The sequence below is a fragment of the Eumetopias jubatus genome, unplaced genomic scaffold, assembly GCF_037043125.1.
Source record: "Eumetopias jubatus isolate StellerSeaLion01/CBP00866 unplaced genomic scaffold, mEumJub1_p1.0 scaffold_4, whole genome shotgun sequence".
NCBI classification, from domain to species: Eukaryota; Metazoa; Chordata; class Mammalia; order Carnivora; family Otariidae; genus Eumetopias; species Eumetopias jubatus.
In genome coordinates, this window is record NW_028274810.1 from 25,473,203 (window position 1) to 25,497,592 (window position 24,390).

At 35.1% G+C, this 24,390-nt stretch overlaps 1 protein-coding gene across 2 annotated transcripts in view; it reads left to right on the forward strand.

The window, feature by feature from the left end:
• The window catches only part of DPYD (dihydropyrimidine dehydrogenase), a 794,533-nt gene that overhangs the window by 583,898 nt on the left and 186,245 nt on the right, over positions 1-24,390 (forward strand). The window lies entirely within an intron of this gene.

The following is a 24,390-nucleotide window of genomic DNA, read 5'->3' on the forward strand; positions in this document are numbered from 1 at the left end:
CACTTTATACTCACTCATCTCTTTTCTTTTGTGTGTGTGTGTACAAAATTGCAAAAAATATAGTCTATTCACATAAATATTCTTAAATATTTATTTATTTATTCTATAAATATTCTCATCACAAGTTTAACTGATCAAATTACTAAATACCTTGTTATATAAATATATGTACTATATTTGCAGAACAAAGTAGGCATATCAAATAAAGATGCTGAATTACAATTTTCATTATAAATTACCAGTTTGGTTGAGAGAAGCTCACCATTAGAACTATTCTCATTTAAATCATGCTCATTTGAATATATTCATGTACAGATTGACAAAGAATCCCCTTTTGCATTATATTGCTTTTCCTGGAGCCCGAATTTCACACTGTTTGGCTGTCGTTGGTCTGTGCAGGAGATCAGAGCCCTAATAATAGATTTTTGACGGTGAGCTCGCCTGCTACCTGCCCTACACAAATCCTCACTGTTCATGTTTGCTTCATGGCAACAAAGCAGACAGAAGGAAAATGCCAAGTGCTGAGTTTGAGGTACAGCCTTGCCTTGGCTTGACATTTCAGCAGAATAGCAGTTTATGAGATGCATAATTTTTCATCTGGGACTCAGCTGCCATATTCATAGACGCTTACAGCTCATCGACGGACTGGAGCAAGGGCAAAGGTTTAAAGCGTAGATCAAGGTCTACATCCTTTCCGTAGGTATTTTAAAACAACTATTGTCCTGCAGATAAATGGTAAAATCAAAAAGTATTTAAGAGCCAACAAATTCATGGCCATGTGGATATTATATATGTTTTCTTTTATTCAAAATTAGGAAAATAAATTAATGTCTATATCACCTCCTAAGAAAATATTTGATAGACTTTGTAAACCAAAGGACTCTGACAAGCGTATTAAGAAAACTTACCTTTGCAGCAATGGTAATGAATTATTAAATTTCTTTCCTCTGTGTGTGTGTATGTCTGTGTGTGTGTTTTCCATAAAGAATGACTTCAAGCTTGAAATTAATCAAAAAATGTTCTATTATGAAAGTAAAACTAAGGAGTATCGTGTCACTGTTTGAGCTTGAATTTAAATATTCACAGATTCATGCATATCTACTGTACTAAAAAATCAGTGTAGGTACACGTCGGTGACTGTTTAATTTAGAACTACACATCTCTGTAAGCTTCAGAAACAGTTCACCATGTCACAGTCTCATACAGAACAATGGTACAGTACATTGGATTAATTAAAGAAGCCTTGCAGAGAACTGAGTTCTCAGTATGTCAAGATTTCAGTTTTATGTTAAATATTTTCTAAAGGCCAGACCCTTAAATCTCAGGGGCTGTACCAAGCAGTGAGCTGTGAATTTAACCATAGGCTAACTGCTAATGATAAGGAAAAGAGTCCTAGTTGAGGCAGCTGTAATACAGTCATTGGATTAGGCTATCAATCACTCAGCTCCCTAAGGAAAAGGGGAAGAAGACCAAACAGTGAAAAGGGAAATTAGGAAAGGAGAGCATGACTAGAATGAGATTCCTCACCATCCTTATCCATTCATCGGCTTAAATCCCTAAACATTAGACCAAACTCTCCAGCATTGCTCAGACTTTAAAGCCAACACATTTATCCCTAACATCAAAAGAACTATCAAAATGTCATTGGCTCTCAGTAGCTGAAGATCTTAAAACCTGCTAGAAGCAAATGCCTGATTACATAATCAAAATTAGATTAACCCTTAATTTTTGGACTTAAGATTTATACGTATGATTATTTTATGTATAAGGATTTATGTACATCGGCAAGGGAAATATTCTTATTTAACTTTTAATTTGGAGCCAGTTTTAACTTATGGAAGCCCTGTTGTGAGGTGAGATTCCAGTAGATCAGTGGTTCTCAGTGTGCCCCAGACCCTGGAGGACTCATTAGAATACAGATTGCTGGGCTCCTCCCTGAGAGGTGTGGGAGGGCCCGAGAATCCGCATTGAACAGTAGGTGAAGAAAGGTTAGTGTCGTTGAGCATTTTTATTTAAGATCTTATCTCCAAAATAGTGTCAAAGGCTTTAATCAGTGGTAAAATTCAAGAATCATGGTATTCCATAGATAAATTTAGAATCTCTGCCCACAGCCAAGTATCTGAAACAAATTGTAGTAAATAGGATCAGAATTCATTCTTAAGAAAAGTAGTAGAAGAGGTGCCTGGGTGGCCCAGTTGGTTAAGTGTCTGCCTTTGGCTCAGGTCATGATCCCAGGATTCTGGGGTGGAGCCCTGCATCGGGCTCCCTGCTCAGCGGGGAGCCTGCTTCTCCCTCTCCCTCTGTCCCTCCCCCTGCTTGTCCTCTCTCACTCTCTCTCCTACAAATAAATAAATAAAATCTTAAAAAAAAGAGAGAGACAGACAGAAAAGTAGTAGAAAATAGTATTCAAGGGCTCAGAATAGAAAGAATATGCCATTCCATTTAAAGTTAAATGTTTCCAGTTATAAAATAAATAAGTCACGAGATGAAAAGTACAGCATAGGGAATATATTCAATAATATTGTAATAACATTGTATGGTGACAGATGGGGACTACACTTGTGGTGAGCATGGAGTAATGCATAGAATTGTCGAATCACCATGTTGTACATCTGAAACTAATGTAACATTGCATATCAACTATACTTCAATAATAAAAAAATTTTAAGGATTAAACGTTGACTGCAAACCATTGTTACGCAAAGAGAATCCATTCTAAGTGCCACTAAGTAGTCCTTTGGAAAGGAAACAGGTGTCAGAGGCAGACAAGGGTAAAATTAAGCTCCTGATTGTGAAATACTATGTTTTTCTTTTTGACTTTGTGCAGACACTAAGGTATTGAATAGTAACAGTTCTCTCCCAGGACAAGCACGTACATATCAATGAACGTAGTTATTTCCTCAGACTCAAACTGTAGGAGACAACAGTATTGGTAGCCTCCCGCTTTTCTCTCTCCCTTTACGTTTTGCCTGTCATCCCCATACAATGGCATCCTTTTTATCAGTAGAAGGGAAGGGATAACCAATGTTGTGGGGACAAGCTGTTTCAATGCAGTGTCCCTGCCGTTAGCCTAGTTATACTATGCACTGAGCGTCTTTCAAAGTCATATTTATAGACTGTTGGTGATACAGTTTGTCAATCATGGAAGCTTCCAGGTTTTCCTGGATGAAGGAGTGTCCTGGTGTGCAGCCCCAACAATTTAGTACCATCTGAATCCCTGATAGCAAATTATACCCCCAATTCTAAAAGGTCCTTAAGGGTGGGGCATAGTGCATCCTCAAGAGACCCACACAGTATCTGATGCTCGAAGGTACAGACTGCTCAGATGATAAAGGAAGGATCATAATAGAGAAGGTAAAGGAATCGGGTCAGGCCAGCTTAACTTCACTCACTATGCTTTTGTAGAGTCTAATACTTTGATTCGATGTGTGTAAGGATTTTACACTCATTATTTTAGTTTTCTTCAAATTTTTATGCCCACAAATACCCCACATTAAAAAATACATAAACTATGTACTCCTCACCCATTTTAAGTCAATCTTACAATTAGCCATAAGTTTAAGTGATAATAAAGGACATAGTCTCCCACATTCTGCAAATATTAATTCTTAAGATGAAATGTCTACATCATTGTTTTAAATAAACTTAATAGAGTCTCAATAGCACAGTGATTTTATACTTATCATGACTCATTTAAAAATACATAAACAGGCTTGAAATAATTGTTGAAAGTTTTACATAATATTTTCCCTTGAACTGGTATTTCCAGTCAATTTCCTCACCAAATTTTATCCTGTTTTTTATTTTTAAGTTTGAACATCTCTTACGGATTGCTATAGAATTTCTCTTTAACGAACTATATGCCTATAATATGACATTTATATTTTTTAAATTTCTGGGTTAAGGTTTTAATGATAATTTTTCTTCTGTATTGTTCTAATTGACAATTTATACTTTATCATAATAATATAAATATATTATAACTAGTGATAATTATTCAACATAAAAGCAAATTTTATTGGAAATACACTTCTTAATGAGGAAAATATGGCTTCTTAAAACATAATTAGATCATATATTTATTATTGATGCACATTTTTCCTAAAAATGTCAGGGTTGGCATTATTCTATTCTACTATTATTTTTTAGATATGAATATAGAAAATCCTTGTTCATCTAAATAATTAAAGGGGACTGCAAAGAGTTTTATTATAATCACTTAACCCAAATCTTTGAACACCTTCCGCATTACAAGCTAAAAGTTACTTAGTAATCTTCACCAAACATAATTAGGCAATTTGATGAGCTACTCTTTTAGTTTTGTTGAAGAAGTAACTTGGAACTCACCTGACTTTCAAAAATATTTGTTACCCAATCATAAATCGCTTCTTTAAAATGAATACCAATAGTTTGAATTATCATTTTGTTTGCTACCCCAGCATTTTTACTGTTGAGCAATATGTCATTATAATATTTGAGATCATTGAGAGATAAGCTTTTTTCCAAGGTAGAATGGACTGTTAAGACATAAGAGTTGGGAAAGAACCAGCATGATATTTTGACTGCACTCTTTCTCAGGCATATAAAATTTAAGATACAACACCTATGGACATCAAGGATCTAGAAAATGAGTCCCTAAGATTAGTTCACCCATGGGATACATACTTCCATAAGAAGGGCAACATTGGGTATACATCCTTCTTTGAGAAGACCACTAGCTTATTTCATCTAATCTTCACACAACTTTATAACAAAGCAATACCTTGGTTTTCATTTTCATATAATTTGACTATGTTTCTTAAAATAGCACCAGCAATTTTAAGAAAATTTTCATGCATGGGCTAATAAATCTCAGTGTATAAGTTAATATGTGCTAGTGGTAGCAATTGAAATTTTATATTTCCAGACTTTTGTGTTACTGGCAAAATCAGTCAGCATTTCTGCACTCCCCAGCACTGGCTATTCAGGCAATGAGTAGCAGCTACATGGGAATATCAAGGCCTTTGAATAATATGATCTTTATTTGCCCAGCACCATATTGAACACTTTATATGCATTCTTATATAAATAACTCTATGATGCAGACGTCACTGGCCCCATTTTATAGCTTTAGGAACTCAAACTCCAGATGGTTAAGCAACTTGCCAAAGTTTAGATAGCCAGGACGTGTCATAGTTTGGATTCAAACTCAGATCTGTCTCCAAAGATGAAGTGCTAGGCATTTTCATGAATGTCTTAATCCAATAGCTGCCATGATAAGTCTCTGTCTACACGTAATATACTCATTAAATTCTAATAGGCTATGAATGTCATTTACTAATGCAACATTTATTCTATCTGGATTTGAAAATCTGTGAATGTACTCTTCTGTGACCATTGTCAAATCACGGCCTTATTATCTGTATCACTCCATCACTATATTGGAAAATTGAGCAAGGAGGTGAATTAGGGAAAAATTCTTTAATTCCTTCCAAAGAACAACAACAAAAAAAATGACAGGAAGCAGTCAGGCATTTTTCTTAAAGTGTAAACATGCAGCCTTTGCTTGAAGTGAAGCTGTCATCAATATAGCAATAAATAACCTTATTTCTTCCTGACTTAGATAAACTGTATGAGGGCTTGGTCTAACTGTGATACTGAGAAAAAACTTTGGGTGTCCTTTTTAATTTCTTCTTTCTAATCTTCAGTCAGTTACAAATGACCATGTGTTCCTGCAACTGTCTCACCTTCTTTTTGGACAGATCCATCTTTTTCCCCAGCGGCAGTATCATCTCCTTTATAATTTCAACTGAGCTTGCAAAAAGGACCACTAAGTAATTCAGAGATGCTACTTTTTCATTAGGTGGGGAGAGAGAGAAGGACATTTTGAAGGTGGTGAGGTGAGGAAGAAATTGGACCAAAAAACCTTGCTAAGCCCCTTCTGAAAGGGGAAAAAAAAAAAGGAAACTGAACCCTTTCTCACTTTCCCTTGTTTAAAACAAAACAAGATAAAATATAAATAAAATAAAATAAGATGAAACTCTTTTAGCACACATCTGGCATGATATGATATGAGAAATTTTAATTGGTAAAAATTAATTTGAAAAGTATATAGATCAGAAATCAAGTGTTCAAGGAATGCTTCTAAATTGCTCTCAGTTCATTTAACGCATCTGGTTAATGACAGACCTGTTTGGATTATAAGCTTCTTAAAAGCAGGAGCCATTCCTGTTTCTTATGATCTCCTCCAAAGCCTAGGAAAGGCATAGGCACATTGTAGACATGAAAGGCACACCATTTGATCCTTAATATTTAGCTGTGTATAACTAAGAGGGTTTTGGGAATGAGACTGCCTCTTAATCTCCGACATCCATCTTGACTTGCTGGTGAGCTTTTGGTAACTGAGCAAGAAATTTTAACTAACAGAATATAGGCCATCTTATGATACATTCAAAGTGCTGAAAGGAAAAAATTTGCAGCCAAGAATACTCTATCCAGCAAGGCTATCATTCACAGTAGGAGAGAGAAAGAATTTCCCAGACAAACTAAAGTTAAAGGAATTTATGGCCACTAAACCAGCCCTACAAGAAATGTTAAAGGGGAGTCTTAGTGAAAAGGAAAGACCATAAGCAAGAGTAAGGAAAGTAGGAAGCCCAAAAGCAGTAAAAATAAGTATATCTGTAAAAATCAGTCGAGGGACTCACAAAATAAAGCGATGTAAAGTATGACACCATATACCCAAAACGTCAGGGGGAGAGGAGTAAAGAATGGGTTCAGACTTAAGCAACCATCAACTTCATATAGACTGCTCTATAGAGAAGATGTTATATACAAACCGAGTAGTAGCCACAAATCAAAAACCAATAATAGATATTCAAAAAAAAAAGGGAAAGGAATCCAAATATATCACTAAAGAAAGCCAACTAAGCATGAGAGAAGAGAGCAAAAGAAGAAAGAACTGGAGAAAAACTACAAAAACAACCATAAAACAAGTAACAAAATGGCAATAAATACATATCTATCAATAATAATCTTGAATGTAAATGGACTAAGTGCTCCAGTCAAAAACTAGGATGACAGAATGGGTAAAAAAATAAGACCTATCTCTATGCTGCCTCTAAGAGACTCATTTCAGACCTAAAGACATGGGAAATTGAAAGTGAACGGATGGAAAAGCATTTAGTATGCAAATGAATGTGAAAAGAAAGGGTAGCAACACTTACATTGGACATAATAGACTTTAAACAAAGACTGTAACAAGAGACAAAGAAGGACACTATATCATTAAGGGGACAGTCCGAAAGAAGATATAACAATTGTAAATATTTATGCACCCCACATAGGAGCACTCAGTTACATAAAACAGTTAATAATAAACATAAAGGAAGTAATCAATAGTAATACAATAATAGTAGGGACTTCAACACCCCACTCACATTGATGGACAGATCATCCAAACAGAAAATCCACAAGGAAACATTGGCTTTGAATGACACACTAGAACAGATAGATTTAACAGATAGATTCAGAACATTCCATCCCAAAACAGCAGAATACACACCCTTTTCAAGTGCACGTGGAACATTCTCCAGAATAGATCACATATTATGCCACAAAATGAGTCTCAACAGATTAAAAAAATCGAAGTCATACATGCATCTTTTCTGACTGCAGTGCTGTGAAACTAGAAATCAACCACAAAGAAAGAATATGGAAAGAGATTAAATAACATGCTACCAAAGAATGAATGGGTCAACCAGGAAATCAAAGAAGAAATCAAAAAGTACATGGAGACAAATGAAAATGAAAGGACAACAGTTCAAAATCTTTACAGTGCAGCAAAAGTAGTTTAAAGAGGGAAGTTTATAGCAATACAGGCCTACCTCAAGAAGCAGGAAAAATCGCAAATAAACAACCTAATCTTACAACTAAAGGAGCTAAAAAAAAAGAACAAAACCCAAAACCAATAGAAGGAAGGAAATAATAAAGATTAGGCCAGAAATAAATGAAATAGAAACTAAAACAAAAACAATAGAACAGATCAATGAACACAGGAGCTGGTTCTCTAAAAAGATCAACAAAATTGATAAACCTTTAGCTAGACTCTCAAGAAGAGAGAGAGAGAAGGAGAGAGAGAAATAACTCAAACGAAATTGGAAATGAAAGAAGAGAAATAATAATCAACACCACAGAAATACAAACAATTGTAAGAGAATATTATGAAAAATTATATGTGGACATATTGAACAACCTAGATGAAATGGATAAATTCCTAGAAACATATAACTTCCCAAAACTGAGTCAGGAAGAAATAGAAAATCTGAACAGACCAATTACTAGCAATGAAATTGAAGCAGTCATCAAAAAACATCATTCACCAAAGTCAAGTGGGGTTTATTCCCAGAATGCAAGGGTATTTCAGTATTCACAAATCAATCAACGTGATACAGCAGATCAATATGAGAAAGGATAAAGCCATATGATCATTTCAATAGACACAGAAAAAGCATTTGAAAAAGTACAACAACCATTCATGATGAAAGCCATCAACAAAGTAGGTTTAGAGGGAACAAAACTCAACATAATAAAGGCCATGGATGATAAACCCACAGCTAATATCATCCTGAATGGGGAAAAACTGAGAGCTTTCCCCCTAAAGTCAGGAACAAGATAAGGATGCCCACTCTCACCACTTATATTCAATGTAGTACTGGAAGTCCTAGCCACAACAGTCAGAGAAGAAAAAGGAATAAAAGCCATCCACATTGGCTTTCACTATTCACAGATGACATGATACTATATATAGAAAAGCCTAACAATTCCACCAAAAACCTACTAGAACTGATAAATGAATTAATAAGATTGCAGGATACATGGGGCATCTGGGTGGCTCAGTTGGTTAAGCGACTGTCTTCGGCTCAGGTCATGATCCTGGAGTCCCGGGATCGAGTCCTGCATCGGTCTCCCTGCTCAGCGGGGAGTCTGCTTCTCCCTCTGACCCTCTCCCCTCTCATGCTCTCTCTCTATTTCATTCTCTCTCTCAAATAAATAAAATATTTAAAAAAAAAAGATTGCAGGATATAAAATTAAAATACAGAGATACATTTCATTTCTATACACTAATAATGAAGTAATGGAAAGAGAAATTAGGAAAGCAATCTCATTTATAATTACACCAAAAATAATAAAATACCTAGGAATAAACTAACCAAAGAGGTGAAAGACCTGTACTCTGAAAACTATAAAACATCGATGAAAGAAATTGAAGACAATGTCTACAAATGGAAATATATTCCATGCTCATGGATTGGAAGAACAAAAATTGTTAAAATGTCCATACTACCCAAAGCAATCTTCAGATTTAATGAAATCCCTATTAGAATACCAACAATATTTTTCACAGAACTAGAACAGACAATCCTAAAATTTATATGGAATCACAAAGACCCTGAATAGTCAAAAGTTTGATCTTGAAAATGAAAAACAAACTTGAGGTATCACACTCCAGATTTCAAGTTGTACTACAAAGCTGTAGTAATCAAAACAGTATGGTACTGGCACAAAAAGAGACACATAGATCATTGGAACATAATAGAAAACCCAGAAATAAACCCTTAATTAATCTTTGGCAAAGGAGGAAAGAATAAGCCATGGGAAAAAGTCTCTTCAACAAATGGTGTTGGGAAAACTATATGGCTACATGCAAAAGAATGAAACTGGACCACTTTCTTACACCATACACAAAAATAAATTCAAAGTGGATTAAAGACCTAAATGTGAGACCTGAAACCATAAAATCCTAGAAGAGATCACAGGTAGTAATGTCTCTGACATTGGCCTTAGCAACGTTTTTCTAGATACGTCTCCTGAGGCAAGGTAAATAAAGGCAAAAATAAACTGTTGGGACTACATCAAAGTAAAAAGCTTCTGCACAGCAGAGGAAACAATCAACAAAACTAAAAGACAACCTACTCAATGGGAGAAAATATTTGCAAATGACATATCGATTAAGGATTACTATACAAAATATATAAAGAACTTATCAAACTCAACACCCCAAAAACAAATAATCCAATTAAAAAATGCGCAGAAGACATGAACAGACATTTCTCCAAGGAAGACATACAGATGGCCAACAGACACATGAAAAGATGTTCAACATCACTCATCATCAGGGAAATGGAAATCAAAACTATAATGAGATATCACTTCACACTTGTCAGAATGGCTATAATCAAAAACACAAGGAACAACAAGTGTTGTCAAGGATGTGGAGAAAAAGGAACCCTCTTGCACTGTTGGTGGGAATGCAAACTGGTGCAGCCACTATGGAAAACAGTATGGAGGTTCTTCAAAAAATTAAAAATAGAACTACCCTATGATCCAGTAATCACACTACTAGATATTTACCCAATGAATACAAAAACATGAATTCAAAGGGATACATGCACCCCCATGTTTATTGCAGCATTATTTACAATCACCAGACATGGAAGTAGCCCAAGTGTCCATCAGTAGATGAAAGGATACAGAAGATGTGGTATATGTGTATATGTATATATATGTGTGTGTATATATGCACACACAGTGGAATATTATTCAGCCATAAAAAGAATGAAATCTTGCCATTTGTGACAACAGGAATGGAGCTAGAGAGTATAATGCCAAGCAAAATAAGTCAGTTGGAGAAAGACAAATACCATATGATTTCACTCATATGTGGAATTTAAGAAACAAAACAAATGAACAAAGGGGAAAATAAAGAGATAGATAAACCAAAAATTGTGCTCTTACTATAGAGAACGAATAGATGGTTTCCAGAGGGGAGGTGGGCGGGGAGATGGGTGAAATAGGTGATGGGGATTAAGAGTTCACTTGTCATGATGGAGTAATGTAGAATTGTTCAATCACTACATTGTATACCTAGAATTAATATAAATAACATTTTGTGTTCACTATACTGGAATTAAAATTAAATATTTAATAAAAAAAGAATATAGGCCATCTTACTAGGTACTAGATGCTAAGAATTTTTCACGTGTTATGTTATTTAATCATTACAACAACCTAGTCATGTGGTCATATTTATTTACCTGTTTTACTGAAAAAGAAACTGAGGTACAGAGAAGTCAATTAAATTCTGTAATGTCACACAGTTTGTATACACATATATTGGGATTCTTGCTATCTGGTTCTTAATATTATGAATTTAACCATTATGTTACAGTTACTTCCCCACCCCTCTTCACTCTGTATTAATTTACTCTATTATGCTTTTGTAATATTCTCAACATGGTGTAGGATGAAAATATCTAGAGACCCACTTTTGTATTTCTTAAACAAAAAATATTAGACTGAAAATAATCTATGAATATAGCACTAAGATTCATCACTGTTTAAAAAAAATTCACAGGAATGACAGGTCACAATTACACTGTAAGTGGTCTAGTAAACCTCTCAGTATTCCTATTAACCTCTGGGTCTCATGCCTTTCTCATATTAATATACTAAGAAATAGCACAAAGAAACATATGTACTTTTCAAGGCAGATGCCAAAGGTTTAATGGATCAAATTATTTCTGTGCTGGATTTTCGTTCACTAGTTCCAAATGTTTGGTCTTTTACTTTAGTTTGTTGCAATATTAAAATGGAATTATAAATTTCTCCATTAAATAGTATAAAATAAAAACATAATAGAAATGAATTGGGCTAACAATAATAGTTTGAATGGTTGAAATATCTTTTGCCTTAGCCATTCTAGCTCCCTAAAGCCTTGTTTTAATAGCAAGTTTATACTAGATGAGAATATGGTAACTTTTTTGTAGAAATTATGTGTATGTGTATGTGTGTGCCTTTATGTTTCTCACTTGTACATTATTGTAAATCATTCCCAAAGGCTTTTGTTTAGTTTTACCATTTTTATAGGTTTATAATACAGTAGGGATCACCAAGGTCTTTAGTGTGATAATAGTCACCTAAGGATATTATTAAGTAAGCTGATCCTGGGCTCAGAGAATATCTAATTCAGTAGATCTGAGATGAGACCAGGATTGTATATGATGTTTTTTCCTTAAGAATCTCAGAGGATTCTGATACTTATTGATCTTCAGTCTTCAGTTCCCATCTTAAGTGGGGGAGGGGCATTCTAATATGGGGAATGCCACCATTATAAGATATAATAATCTTATATAATAAAAATTTGAGATGTTTGTTTTTTGTGAATGAACCAATTTATCTTTTATAGGTTAAATGTAGTCAATGATCATTTTCATTTTAGTAATTGAAATGTAGTAACTTAGATTTTAAATGAGTAGCCCCTCAGGTGGACTCTCTAAAATCCTCACTAAAATATATGAAGATATATTTGTCAAAAATGCAAAGAAACAATAAAATGTTTTCTTCACGTTCAGTCGGTTGTCATAATTGTCAAGGAATTTTAACTTTCTATTTGGTGAACTTTATTGATGGGTATTAAACTTTGGGTGATGGGATATATCATTAAAAGCCCTTCTTGGGGCGCCTGGATGGCTCAGTTGGTTGAGCACTGGACTCTTGATTTTGACTGAGGTCATGATCTCAGGGTCCTGGGATCAGTCCTGCTTCGGGCTCCATGCTCAGTGGGAAGTCTACTGGAGATTCTCTTTCTTCCTCTCCCTCCGCCCCTCCTCTCTCTCTCTCCCTCTCTCAAATAAATAGTCTTTAAAAAAAAAAAAAAAGCCCTTCTTTGCCACTCCTAGTTCCTGACCAGGTATTTTTGAGAATGTGTATATGATTGGATGTATCAAAAGAGCTGTTATTATAAGAATATTTTCGATAAGTGGTCCAGTTTTTTTTTTCCTAAACCAGGAGTAGATTAAAACAGAGCCAAGAAGCACTTAAACACTTTTATATCTGTTTTAAGGCAAGCAGGATTGCTATCAGTGCCATAGGATAGACTCTAGAATGAATGAAGACTTTATATCTTTCTCTCTCTGTGAGGGTTAGCAAGAGGTAGCTAGAGGCAGTGCCTAATGTTTAAGAGCTCTAATCCTCATAAGCTAAGATCTTCAAGTAGAATTAGAGACTCCAAGATTCCTAGTATCCGTTCCCTGGGAATTATGTAGTTTTACATGTATTCTCTCTGTACAGAGTGTCAAATCAAAGCAAGGAGAAAAAGATAAAACTTTCCCACTTTAATCTCACAAAGTCCCATGGTCTGCTAAATTCCGCCAATCTGGCTTTGAAATGTGAACATGGACGTTATGTCTACCTTTACTTTTGTCCTGAAGAGGGGATTTGCCCAACCAAGCAGACAATAAAAGCAAGGAGCAATTCACACTGGACTGAGATAAGAAGATACAGATTGGATAGGGAAATAGTAAGAAAAAAAGGAAAAAAGAAAAACAGTAAAGAAGCAAAAATACAGTAGCACAAATAAAATCCACATTGTTATGACAGAGCAAAATTGAAACCATGGAAACTTGAATCAGTGTTGCAAAAGATAGCCTTAGGAATCTCTCAAAAAATATACAGAAACAGGACAGAGCAATTAAAATCATGAAAGGGAAACTGATGGACATATATAGACAATCCAAAAAGGAATTCTTGATGAAGGTAGCAGGATGGGAGTGGGACAGCAGATAATAAAAGAAAAAGTAGTAATACTTAGCATTTACTGAGCACTTGCCATGTTATCGGTCACTATTTTAGCTCACTTCCTATATCTTAACTGCTTTAATAGGCATTTTTCCATAAGTTAACTAATAATGAAAGATATACATTTTAGAACATTGTTCAACTTTCCTGAATTAAAATGAAATTCAATTAGAAAGAAGTCACTGATGATTTACCAGAACAGCACAGAGACCTTTACCTAGCACATTCTACAAAATATTTTTAATTACAAGATTATGTAGAAAAATTAGGCTAGCCACAGATATAGTCTCAGCAACACTAAATTCCAGAAGGAAACAGAGTGGTATGTATTTTTAGGAGAAGGGGTAATCACACATCCAAGTTGATAATTAATGTGCCAATTCAGGACAAAAATTCTCAGATATACAGGGGGTCAGGAAATACAACATATTCTTTAAAAATATTATTGAGGATATATGTACTAAATAACTGAGTAATAAATTACAACAGTGGTTTTCAAATTATGGTTTCTGGACCAGCAGCAAGCATCACCTGGGAACTTATTAGAAGCACAAATTTTTCAGGGCCAGCCCCAGACTTACTAACTCAGAAGCTCTGTAGTGTGGGGCCCAGCAGTCTGTTTTAACAAGCCCTCCAGGTGATTCTGATGCATGCTAAAGTATGAGAACCAGTGAATTAAATTAATGAATTCAAGAATTAGAAGGCATTCCATAAATGTTAAGCTTTTTAAAAAATTAACCTTATATTTAGGCCAAAATTATTATTAGAATTTGAGTTTTAAAACCGAAAGCCTGTGTCAGAAATTAATCCTGAAAAAGAAGCCACAATATTAACAAAATTTTTAAATGGAATAACTTAGATTTAAATCCTAGATTCTTTTAATAAAGAGCAATTTATGAGAAACAACAAAAGTAGGTGGGTAGAGGATTCAGATGTGCAAAATCTCTTATCCTAAATAGGAGATTTTTTTCTAAAGTCTCACTCTTGACTTAGATAATTTTCCAAAAATAAAGGTTGAAACAGCCTTTTGAAGAACTTAAGATAACTATTATTTGAAAGAGTAAAAATTGTAAAAGGATATATACTATATACTTATTTATAATTCTCTATCTTTTTAAAGTCTTAGGATCTATAATTATGACCCTCTTTCATTTCTGATACTGGTAATTGGTGCATTCTTTCCTTTTTCCTTGATTAGTCTAGTTAAAAGTTATTAATTTTATTGATCTTTTCAAAGAACCACCTTTTGGCTTTCTGATGTTCTCTGGCTTTTGTTCCTTTTCTTTTTTCATTTCTTACCTCTGCTTGTTTCTGACTTTATTTGCTCCTCTTTGTAGATTCTTAGGGTAGAAAGTGGACATATAGAAGACTGACTTAGGCCTTTCCTTTTCTTTTTACTTTTTTTTTCTTTTTCAATTTGGAAGCAGTCATTTATTAACTGACCAGATTACAAAAATAATCATGGTAGATACCTTGTTCATCCTTCCAATAAGCCTATTGATCTGGTCTTCCCTGTTGCCAGCATCTTCACCTTCTACAAAATAGGTGGTCTTTCTCTTCATTCCCCCTCGTGGAGAAGATAATTTGAAGAGCCATAGAAGTTGTGTTCTTTCTTAATATAGATACATAAAGCTGTGAATTTCCATCCAAGCATTGCTTTAAGCACAACCTACAAACCAATTACTTAGTCATTATGTTTATGACCTGCTACTACTCACTCAAATGCAAACTTCCCAAGAACAGAGTTGTTTTGCTCTTTTACTCGCTGTTGTATCTTCTGTTGCTAGAATAGTAGCTGGCACATAATAGGTACTCAATAAACATTGCTGAATGAATGAATTTTCAAAATCGGGGCCTAACAGAAAGCATGGTTGTCTGGTAATACAATGAGGAAATGATCTTTTTGAAAGTTGTGGTAAGTAGGATAAGTGGTTCAGTGCACAGACCTGTGAATTAATACATTTCGAGACTGGAAAACTTAACATTTGTCTGCCTGAGTTTTCTCATCTGTGTAACAGGAATATGAATAGTACCTACTTCAGAGGGCTTTTGCAATGTTTAAGCTAAGTGACACATAGAAAATATGGGGCATAGTTATGTAGTGCTTCCTCTTTGCCCATAATACAAAAATAGTCCTAGAATATTTCTATAATGGAAAAGTCATGAAGTTAGCCCACTGAAAGTTGATTTTTTTTAAAAAGCACCAAATAAAAGTTTGGGATCAATTTAATTCACGAATCTGAATGTATATTAATTGCTAAGAAATTAAATTCAGTGATACATGAAAATCATTGTCCAACTTGGCCGAAGATGGGTACTCCAGGAATGGGAGGATGACTTAATATTATGAGTATTATTTACATAGTATCATCAGCATTGTTATTTAATATTATTCTGGAAGTCATGTATAACAGATGTAACAAGAAAGAAAAGGCCTAAGTTTTTGGAAAATATACTTAGTTATCTGGAGATCCTCTGCTTATAGACCTAAGAAATACAAAACAAAATAATAAATCTCAGAATTAAAAAAAAGTGTAGGATAGTGTAATGACAGTGGTGGCATGAAGGTCTCATAACAGCTGCTTCCTGTTAAAGGGCCCCTGAGTACCAGGCACTGAGCTAAACAACCTTTACAAGAATCATCTCGTAAATGAGGAGAATTGTCTTATCCTCTCCATGCAGCAGTGCCTGCATTATACAGCAAACGTATGAACATAAGTGCTTTCCGATACATCAGCACTCACACTAGCAACAACAACAAAAAGCACAAATATCCATCCTTAGCAAACAATATATGGGACTCAAAGGAACAACCTGACTGCAGCATAGCAAAGCAGATTTGAATAAATGACAAAACATAGTATGTTCTTAAAGTAAAAGACTCATTCTTCTAAATATGACATTTATTTCAAACTAAGTTGTAGGTTTAATGCAATTACAAAATTACAATAAGCTTTCTTCCCCAAGACATACAAAACTATTTTAAAGTTTAGAAGCAAGAACAAACAGGAAAAAAAAAAATCACTACATAGTTTTTTCAACCAGAAGAAAGGTGAAAAAAGATATATACAACCAACAATTCAAAGTGATTTCAAAATCATGATAATTAAAAGATGTTTGCTGGTACACAAATCAACAGACGAAGCAAGGAACAGAACAGAGAACCCTGAAATAAACTCTGTATTCCAAAGAACATAACCTATTACAAAAGAAGTCTCTAGTCAATTGGGAAAAGATGTTATATGAATGAATAGATAATATTAGCTATTTGGGCAAAAAAATCTAAGTGTAGCCTTTCCCCATAATGTACAACAAAATAAATTTAGATTAAAAACTTAAAGAACTACTGTACTAAACTATTAAAAAAAAGAAAGATGGATATTTATCCTATTTGAAAATGGAAAAGATAAGCTTTCTAAAGTTGAAAGAAATGGAAAAATATCACAGTGAAGATGTTCAATGTATTTGCATGTAACTTTTAAATTTCTATATATAAAAAAATGAACAAAATTAAAAGGGGAATGTAAAACTGTTTTCATAAGATAATAATGCAGTTGCTTCAGAATCAAGGTACATGCCTTCTCATTATGAAAATACCATATAACATACTACTTATATCCTCAACAAGTGATTCACAATCAGCATACTGACACCACTGAGTTTGCTTTCTTATGATATCCTTTAATTAATACTATAAGTCAATAAAAGCATCTCTTTGCTGGTCTGGCTTAACCTAAAGGTAGATTTTTTAAAGCTCTTTGAGCAAAGGGTGGAAAATGAACAATAACTACAAGGAAAAAATTCTTGTAACTGTGGAGACATGTAAAATAAAGCAGAAGTAAGCTTTGTTTTGAGTATCAAATTGGTAAAATATTTTAAAAGTAATATTTAATTCAAAAGATGGTAGTGAAATAGATTTTTGTACTCTGTTGGTAGAATTATAATTTGATCTACATTAAGAAAAAAAAAAAGGTATGCCCTCTATGCCAAACTGTTGTCTTTTAGGGATGTCCCTTGACTTACTGCTTTCGTTGGATTCTCTATTTCTGGATCCCATATATTCTTTATTCTTGGTATATCTCTCTGATTCTAGCTTGAGAACATCCTGAGATATTCTAAGCATTCTGAGAAGTGGCAGTAAAATTTTCAGTCCATGCATATTTGAAAATATCTTTATTCTATCTTCATATTTAATAATTTGGGTAGAAAATTGTACATTAAAATTGTTTTTAAAAAACATTTTAGGTCATTTTCTAATTTATTCTATCAGTTGTTGAGAAATTTGCTCTTAATTGGTATCTACTAAAGAGTTATATTTATACATATTTATACATATTTTCCCCTGTAGGTCCTTTTAGTAGTATCTACTATATTCTTGGTGATCTGGTTTTCAAAACAAGGATTTCCTTTTAATTGATTTTTGAGTTCTCAGCCCTTTTATATCTGGAAATTTGTACCTTTAAGAAATTTTCTGATGTTATTTTGTTTGGTATAATTTTTCTTCTTCATTTTTTCCGTTCTTTTTTTTTAAAGATTTTATTTATTTATTTGAGAGATAGAGAATGAGAGAGAGAGAGCATATGAGAGGGGGGAGGGTCAAAGGGAGAAGCAGACTCCCCGCTAAGCAGGGAGCACGATGCGGGACTCCATCCAGGGACTCCAGGATCATGACGTGAGCCGAAGGCAGTCACTTAACCAACTGAGCCACCCAGGCACCCTTTTCTGTTCTTTTTAAAAGTTATTCTTTGCTCTAATTTTTTTTTCTATTTGAACCTTACTGTTCTGTACTTTGGGAGATTTATTGTTGTTTCTTTTGAGAGATTTTTTTTTCTATCATGTTCAACCCTCTAACTTATTACTTATTGGTGGTTATATTTTCTTTTTTTTTTTTAAGATTTATTCACTTTAGAGAGAGAGTACGTGTGAGTGGAGGGAGGGGCAGAATGACAGAATGTCAGGCAGACTCCCCACACTCAAGACCCATGAGATCTTGACCAGAGCTGAAATCAAGAGTCGGACACCTAACCGACTGAGCCACCTAGGTGCCCTGGTTGTTACATTTTCTTACAGTTCTGTCTTGTTTTCCAATAGTTTCTTTTTGATGGCATCATGATCCTTTAAATGCAATTCCTTCTCTTACACTTTCTAAAGCTATTAACTGTTTTTGTTCTCTTCTTTCAGTTTTCCTTCTTTTTTATTTGTTCTCTATTTCCTCTGACTTATTTATTTTGATGATTTAGTTTGGGTTCTCTGCTTCATGTAGAAGACCTTCCAAAACGTCTGGGGATTTGGGGCTCTTCTTCTCCATTCAGTTTCAAATGTGAGACACTAAGAAGCTGATTGGAAGCTCTGAGTATGTGAGTGCAGTTTATTAGCTAGAGATTTTAAACATAGGGTGATTAAATGGTAAGCTATACTTTCTCCCAGGCTCAGAAATTTGAGTATTGAAATGTTTTCTCTGGGAGTAAGTAGTTTCTCAGAAGAATCATCAGGTCTGCTATCATGCAAGCACATGTCTTCCTATGTAAAAGGGAAGGAGGGTGAGTGGTGGTCTCAATGTTAATATGCAGACTTTCATTTCATGTCCCTACTTTTCATCATCATCTCAACCACAGGCTTCCACTAGTTTGGGTATCTGGTGTATCTCTGGTATATTTCCTTCATGAAAATAAGTCTCTGGTCTTCAGTGAACCACTAGAAACCTGACTGCAGAGTGAGAGAAGAGACCTATGCTATGGGTCCAGTTGACTCCACATACCAATCGTCAAACAATGTTTCCATTTTCAGCCCCTTGTGATCCCTGCCTTCCACTAGCCTGCTGTGTTCCAAGGTCCTTTACCTTTCTGGGAGTTCTGCATGGTGAATATTCATAGGTTTCTGCTAAGTCAGTTACTACTTCTCAGTCCACTTTCCATCTTCCCAAGTTTCTCATCTGCTGCTAATGCCTTCCTCATCCCCTTTGTCTTCAGGCATCTCTGCTTATTTTCATTTAACATTTACTTAACTATCTGTCATCCAAGTGGAGTTTTCAGGAAGGAGTGTATAGGTGTGATAAATCTGCAATATGTAACCAAAATATGTGTTACATTTAGTATAAATGAAAAACGGTACTTTGAAACATTTCAGTATAAGAGCCTTGATATTTAGAGATTCAACATGTTACATATTATTGTAAGAGTAAGTTCTTGCTATTCATAAATTCAAGTTCAGCGTCTACCAAGAGCTAAGAAAAAAAGTATTTTTATGAAATACCATTGCCTTAGTAAAGGTGTAATATAAATCTATGTATGTGTGTGTGCTGTGTGTACACATGCACACGCAATTAAAAATGATAAGCTAATAGTACATTTCCTTGTGCAAGGAAAATATTTTCTGCACTATCAGAGTTCAGGATTTTAGATTTCTCTAGCCCTTTGCATCATTGCCACATGACAGGAAACAGTGTTTCTTTCTTAAATGATGCCTTCTTTCCAATTATACACATCAAATTAACCTCATTTGGTTGCCCTCATATTCCTCTACACACTTTTGAAACTTTTTGAAGGGAGCAATAGCAAGAAGTCTGCTTGGGGGTTAGTGATACCACCAGGTAATTCAGCCTAATTGGAGCACTGGTCTGTGACTTTTTAAATCTAGGCATTGAGTTAAGAACACTGAGGAACATTTAACTAGCACAGCTTAATCATGGGCTAGCATATTATCAACAACAATTACATATCTCTTGCCCTGTCCACTCACATTCTTGAGTTTCTGGATGTCCTGCTCTAAATTGTAGTGTCATAAAGGACAGTCAGGTAGTAAGTATAACTTAAATTTTGGAGCCTCAAAGGACACTTCTCTGTCATAGACCGACACATTACTTTTGGCTTTTCTGGCACTTTCTTATCAGAGATGAAGTCCCCAAGTAGGTAAACTTTTATGGACATTACTGCTCATTAGGTATTATTCAAGACAAAAGAGGAGATGCCTCTGACTACGAAAAATGTTAAGCTGCAACCAAAGAGAAAATAATAGTTGTGTTTGTTTTTTTTTTAAATCTTGATCTTGGCATTTCCTGGAACAGGCTGAATCATGAGATGATTGACAATAAGCACTTACATGGCACATTAGAGTTAGTTATATAAAGGTGAGCCTAGGCGATGACAAACAAAATATGTAAATCAGCACCACTAAAGAAACGAGTTAAAGACAATGCCTTATGGTGGAAAATGCGAAGGTAAACTATTACCCATGAATGTTCAGTTGAATTACGGAGAAAGGATTAGTGGATTGGAGACAAACTGACCATGATCTTGATCGAGATGCATCTGAATGCTAAATTGATCCATTACTTAAAATCAGTTATTCAAATATATTTACATTTCCTGTTTCATTAAAAATTTATCAATTGAGGGAGGCCTGGGTGGGTCACCCCTCAAGCGACAGGCTCATGATTTTGGCTCAGGTCATGATCTCAGAGTCCTGGGATCGAGCCCCACATCAGGCTCCATGCTCGGTGGGGAGTCTGCTTGAGATTCTCTCTCTCCCTCTCCCTCTGCCCTTTTCCCTGTTCTTACACACACACTCTCTCTCTAAATAAATAGATCTTTACAAAATACATATTTATCAGTTGACTTTCCAATAAGAATTAAGTCTTTGCTATTTTCAATTGCTCAGGAATATAAGACTGAACAAGGTAGATCAACACTCTGCCATTATGGAGGGAAATGTTCTAATAGAGGAGATGGCAATTAAATAAATAGATATCTAATACAATATAGTAATAAACTCTATAAAGAAGAGGTTGGGTAAGGGACAAGGGAGGAATATGATCACTGTTTTAGAAAATATGGACAAGAAAATCCCGAATGAAGTGTGGGCACAAATCATGTCTGTCCCTGCAGAAGGAAGCCCCACAAGGGCTCTGCGATGGCAGAATGCTCAGGAACAGTGATGAGGGGGTGTGACGTGAAGTAAGATGAACAGAAAAGAAGCAGTTGATCATGAGATTAGAAGGGTAACCAGAGATCACATAGGTCCTGTATGGATTTTGGATTTTATTCTAATTTTTAAAATAGCTATAGGATCTGACTTCTGGTTTTAAGTAAAAGGTCACAATGGTTGTTGTATGGCAGACAGATTATAAGGCACGGGAATGGAGGCAGGGAGATCATTTTGAAGGCGAATGTGGGAATCCAGGCAAGAAATGAGGGTGGCTTTGGCAGTGTTGTAGCATGCAGGCAGGGGAGGGGTGTGAATGTTGTATTCAGAGTGTGTTTTGTAAGTAACTCAGTGGGATTGGCTGATAGATTGAATGTTGGAAATGAGAGCAAGGGAAATTACAGATGATAGGAAGTAGTTTGCGCCAAGCATCTGAATGAACAATGGTGCCCTTTAAAGTGATCGGGAACCCTGGAGAAGAAGTACTTTGGGGCTGGGGAGTCGGAGCAAGATCAGTAGTTCATTTTTGGATGTGTTGAGTTCTCTCTCTATTAGACTTAGAAGTGAAGATGTGCAGTCACTGGCTGGATATTTGATTCTGAAGTTCAGGGGAAAGGAATTGCTTAATACATAAATCAAACATCTGGGGATGCCTGGGTGGCTCAGTCAGTTAAGCGTCTGCCTTTGGGTCAGGTCATGATCCCAGTGTCCTGGAATCGAGTCCCATGTCGGGCTCCCTGCTCGGCGGGGAGCCTGCTTCTCCCTCTGCCTCTGCCGTTCCCCCTGCTTGTGTGCTCTCTCTCTGACAAATAAATAAAATATTTAAAAAAAAAAATCAGGCATCTGTACAGTAAACAGTGCATGATATTTAAAAGTCATGGGACCTGATGAGATAAACTGGGCATTATTTACAGATAAAGAAAAGAAGGGATCCAAAGATTACTTCAGCATTTTGTGATCATGAAGAGTAGGAGGATCCAGCAAAAGAAGCTGAGGAGGAAGATCAGGAGATGGCCTAATATGGAAAGCACATTGCAGTAGCAATGCCCATGTCTGTGAGCTGAGGAGAGGAGAAACTAACTCACCATGGGGACTAAGTGAAGGTTTCCTGGAAAAAGTAATGATTAAGATAAATCTTCAAGGTTTTAGGCTTATAAATAATTGGCAAACTATACTATCCACGTATCTAAATTCCAAATCTTGCCCTTCTTAGATAGTGTACATTCTTGTAGGAAATATGTGACATATACTCAAATAACTCAAGTTATACTTCCGAATTTCCCCGTATTCTTCCGAATACTTTCTTGCCTGTCTTCCTTAGACTGTGAACTTCAGGAGAGAAGGGACTTGCCTGGCATATAATTGGTGCTATTCCCACATACTAGGATGTAGTGGTCATCCAATCACTCCTTGCCCCCATGGAGTTTTTTAGTGTAGCAGCACTTAGTAAATGCTCAGTGAATCTTTTCTGCTATTATTATTCTGCTATCGTTGTTAATGAGTCAATATACTTTGGTTCATACTGTTCTAAATTCCTTGTACTTAGATGTATGTATTTGAGCTAATGTTTATTTAAAGTTTGTTCTTTATTTTATTCTTTAAAGTATAAGCTTCTAAAGTAAAGATTACTTTAACTTTCTGGTGTATAAAGTATCCTGTGGGCAAAATGGGCATCAAATAATAATTCATGGGCTGTGATGATGATAATTTAGAGTCTTGTGCTTCCTTCAAATAGATATGTTCTTCAACTTTACCCCAAAAATTAAACAGGAAAATTGAAAGGTGGCTTGTGAACTTGTTATTGTATATATGTTTCATTAGACATTATCTTATCCCCAGAATATTATTACTAAATAATTTTGTTCCTGAATTGTACAGACACCGAGAAATTTGGGGGCTGCAGGGTTTCAAATAATCAAATGACATATATCAGACAAGCAAGACACCTGCATTTTAAACTGTGTAAATTCATGCAAGAAAGAGAATAGGATTGAGAGAGCTGGATAAATGTCTTACAAAAAAGCAATAAACACAGAAATCCTCCAGGAAAACTGGTGCGGTAATTTAATCATGTACTGACAATATCTATATTCCTAGATAAATGCAGAAGACCTTCCAATTTATAAATAGTGTACCACCTTCTCCAGCCCTCTCCAGCACTTTTGAAAGCCTTGGCTTTCAAGCAAAGATTTACACCTTAAAGATTTAACTACCATTTTGCAGTCACCATGTAGGTAAATGGTACCATATTGAAAGTGATAACTTTCAAGGGGGTAATTCAGTTAGAGTATAGATGAATATCAGTGTTGTCCCTTTAGCATAGTTTATAAATTTTTGCATTCCTTTTTATTGGAAAGATTTTAAGGGTCAGAACAGTTTTACCTTGGGCCTTTTCGGGCCCATTGCAAACCGTATTTTGAAAGCCTTGGACAGGTTAGAAAATTCCACTCCTAAAATTCATCTCTTTGCTGGAGACTGCTAGCTAATTTGCCTTAAAACTGAATTTAATTCTGAAAATTACACATCAGGAATTGAAAATATAGTCACCTACAGGTTGTTTCTTGAAATAACTATTTCGTGTTTATTGCAAGGAAATATCTCCGCCTTTCTGTCTCTTTGATTTTGTGATACCACGTGTAAAGTGCCCTTTATTTCTTATTCTCCCAAGTAACTTTGGGGTTTAGAGTTTTGCACATTGATTTCAGCTCAAATATAATTTTTCAATTAATTGCCACTCTCCTCTAAAACCCTTGAGGAAAGTGCAGTTTGTTTATTTTAACACAACTGAAAATAAAGACTGGTGATAAAGCCACAATGCTACTTATTTGATTTCAGAGACACTTTATAATCAGAAAG